We start from the raw sequence: 3,817 nt of genomic DNA, 5'->3' as shown, positions 1-3,817 counted from the left end.
AAAAAAACCGCTAAATTTTGGTGCCCTCTTTACTACACATGTCAGGCCTTGGTGGGTGACAGCTGCAACTTTTTCACAGACCTGTGATTGGCTTGAGGACAAGTAAAGATTTAGCTTAATTAGTCATATTAGCTGTGACATGCAATCAACCTAAGTATCCATCAGAGGCTAACTGCGTAATGGAAAAAGCAGATTTATTCAATGAAATGATTCAGCCACTAGAAAAAGAAGGAAATTCTTCTGTCTGTGACAATGTGGATTAAATTGTAGGTCTTATGGTAAGTAAAATAAACCAGACACGGAAACAAATGCTGCATGATTTCATGCTTAGTGGGAAGCTGTCAGACCCAGCCAAGTGTAGGAGTATGGGGCTGAGCTTATTCCCCATAAAATGTCCTTTAAGACAAAGTCCTGAGGATCACGTGAACAGCATAGGGATTGAGGTCAATGATACTTTATTTTTTAACAGAAATATTCTAAGCAAGTAAATTTTTAATGACAGCTACACACACACAGATAAATGTTGTTCTCCCACTTCTCTAACACACACAGCAACAGCATTAGTGTCATTAGTGACAGGTGTGCTATGCTGACTAGTGTAATCGGACAACAAGGGAAGCATCTATCTAAACATCACCCAAGATATACTGAAATATACAGAACTTTTATTTGCAAAATTAATGCTTTTTATTGGAAGGTATTATCTGAGTTTGGATTTTCAGAAGTTTATTTTCAAAATATATTTATACCCCAAAAATAAATTAATACTGTAAAATAGCAAAACAAGTCAGCTAGAAATAAGATGATTTGAGTGGTAGAAGGTGTGACAAAATATACATTAGCTAAAGGCTGGCAAGATAGTTCAGTGGACTAAGTGCCTGTTTAGGCAATCACAGGGTTGGATCCCAGATACCACTTGCCTCACCAGCCCCAACTACAGGCGTGCTGAGCCCAGCATGGAGACAGGGCCTGGGGGCGCACAACGGTAATCCCAGGGCTGGGGCAACTGAAAACAGGTGGATCACTATGAGACCGAGCTGTGTACTGAGACCTTGCACCAAATACATTAAATAAAGAAATCAGTGTATATGCTGGCTAAATTCTTCCCGACTGTGAACAACTAGATGAATGAATGCACAGTGCTAGGTCACATGCACCACGAGAGTTACTGTCTGTCTTGGGAGAAGGGGCCAGACGGTAGAAGATCTGCACATGAGGAATTCTAGGCCCTCCAAGTTAATTTATGATACTAAGTTTTTCCTTTAGTAGAATACCTGGCATCCTTGCTTGAAGAAAAAGCTAATGTTTAAGGATAGAGATAATTGAGCTAATTATACATGTAAAAAGAAACAATAATTAGATAAAAGCTTAATTGTAGTTGGTCTTCTGAAGATTAGTAAGTGATTGCAATTGAAAAAAAAATGAAAAAAAGCAGTAAACTTATAAAAATAGTGACAAAAATGAAGGAATCCCTGGCAAAAGAGTGCTGGATGGGTGTGTTTTCAAATATTGGTAGTCTTTCAAATTACTAAATCATTATGTTTGCCATAAACATTATTATTATTTTTTTGTATTTTAGGGGAAGGGCCTACGGGTATTCAGGGTCTTACTACTAGATCGGACTCATAGTGATCCGCCTGTTTACAGCCTCCCAAAAGCTGGGATTACAGGCACACCACGAGGCCCAGTCTCAGTTGCTGTCTCAGGATGCTCCGGGGGCGGGGCTGACGTGACAGGCCTGGAGATTAAACCTCCAGCCCCTGTGCCTGCTTGCAGATGCTTTAATCTGCTGAGCTATTTGGCTGGCCTCTTGCTATAAAAATTTAAGCAAATCTAGAAAACCATGCAAAAGCCAAATGTTAAATCATTCATGCTTCTCTAGTTCTTTTCAAAGATGTCCTTAAAAATTTGTCATTTTGAGCGATTTCATCTCAAACTTTGGAGATATTTGTGTTTCCTTTTCTTTTTTGTTGATACTGGGAATTGAATTCAGAAACTTGTGCTAGCTGGGAAGGTCCTGTGCCACTGAGCTATATCCCCAGCTGATATTTGTGTTTCTAAAAAGGATCTGCTGTCCAAAAACCCATGCACAGGAGGAAAGAAAAAACAAACAAACAAACAAACAAACAAACAAAACGTGCATGCAGCAGGCTAGGAAAAACAGAAAGGAAAACTGATTAAGTCAGAAATACAAAAACAATTCAAATAACGTTACTTGAAATACTCTAAACACTAATTCATTAATGTATATGGTTGTGTATTTGGACCATGTCTAATATTCAGTTACACATATTTTTTCCATGTGAATATCTATTTCAATTTTTCTATTAGTGTTTATTGGCTATAAAGATTAATGGGCTTCAAGGTCCAGCGAGTTAGCTCAGCTGACTAAGTGCCTGCTTAGGCAAACTTAGGGACCAGGGTTTGACTCCTGGTCCCACTTGCTGCTGTGTTGTGCTGAGCTGGCAACCAAGTCCAGGCATGGTGGTGCACACATATAATCCCAGCGCTGGGGGTGTTGAAAACAGAAGGATCACCATGAGTCGGAGCTGTGTAGTGAGACCCTGTACCAAATACACAAATAGAAAAAAAAAAAAGATTAATGGATTGGGCATAGCATCTATGGATTATTTCAGTACCTCCGATCTCACTTATCCTTCTTCTTCTTCTTCCTTGTCCTCCCATCTTCCCTAATAGCTTCCCTTCTCCGTTGTGTCTTTATCATCTCTCTATTCCTCCCTCCCTCTCTTCTTTCCCCCTTTATATTTTACATATAGCTCATATGAGATCAAATATATAGTACTTGATTTTGTGGGTGTGACTTATTTCATTTAGCGTGGTGATTTTTACTTCTATTTTCCTACAAAGGACAGATTTTGTGGATTTTCTTGGCTGGATGATACTCCATGATGTGGGTAAACCACAATTTCTTCAGCTTTCATCTGTTGGTGGACACCTACCTAACTATATAGTTTCGCTGTTGTAAATGGAGCTGCAATAACAGGGTTCTTTGTAGTATGATGACTAATTCTTTCTAGAATGCACCAGGAAGTGGTAAAGCTGTGGGGAATGCTATCTCTATTTCAGTTATTTTCTGTAAATTCCTTTCCAATTTTTTATTGACAGCACTAATTTGCATTCTCACCACGGGGCATAAGGAATTCCTTTTGCTGAATTTTAAAAAAAATATTATTATTTCTATTATTGATAATCATTCTGGGTGGAGTGAGATAGAGTCTCAGTATCTCGGTACAGTCTTCACTTGCCTTTCCCTAGTGGTAAAACTGTTGAACTTGCTTGCATATCCCTAACAGCCAATTGCATTTCTGTTGAGAAGTGTGTTCAGTTCACTGGACCATTTATTTATCAAGTTATTTTGTTTCCATGTTAAGATTTCTGACATGGGTGCATTCAGAAAAAATATATATTATGGATTTTATCTTCCATTTGAAGAGTAGTTGGCAATTTCTGCTGCATTTAAGAGGCTGATTCTTTACTCTGTTGTATGTTTTCTTTGCTGCATACAAGTTTTTGTGCTTTTTTATCTAGTGAAATGACATTTACTAAATTTGTTATTCTTTTCAATGTTATTGAAATCTTATTCAGGAAGTTTTTGCCTGTGTCTATGAGTTCAGATTTTCTCCTAGGTTTTCCTCCAGTGATTTTAAAGTTTATTGTCTTAGGGTTTCATTTTGAAGTGACTTTCCTACTGCAGGAGCGATAAGGGTCTTTTACATACGGATACTGCTTTCCCAGTTCTGCTTGTTCGAAGGCTGTCTATTGTCCAGCGCATGCTTTTGGCCATTTTGTCAAGAAT

This window comes from Octodon degus, unplaced genomic scaffold, assembly GCF_000260255.1.
Source record: "Octodon degus isolate 3935 unplaced genomic scaffold, OctDeg1.0 scaffold00013, whole genome shotgun sequence".
Lineage (NCBI taxonomy): Eukaryota > Metazoa > Chordata > Mammalia > Rodentia > Octodontidae > Octodon > Octodon degus.
This window is presented reverse-complemented; position numbering follows the sequence as displayed.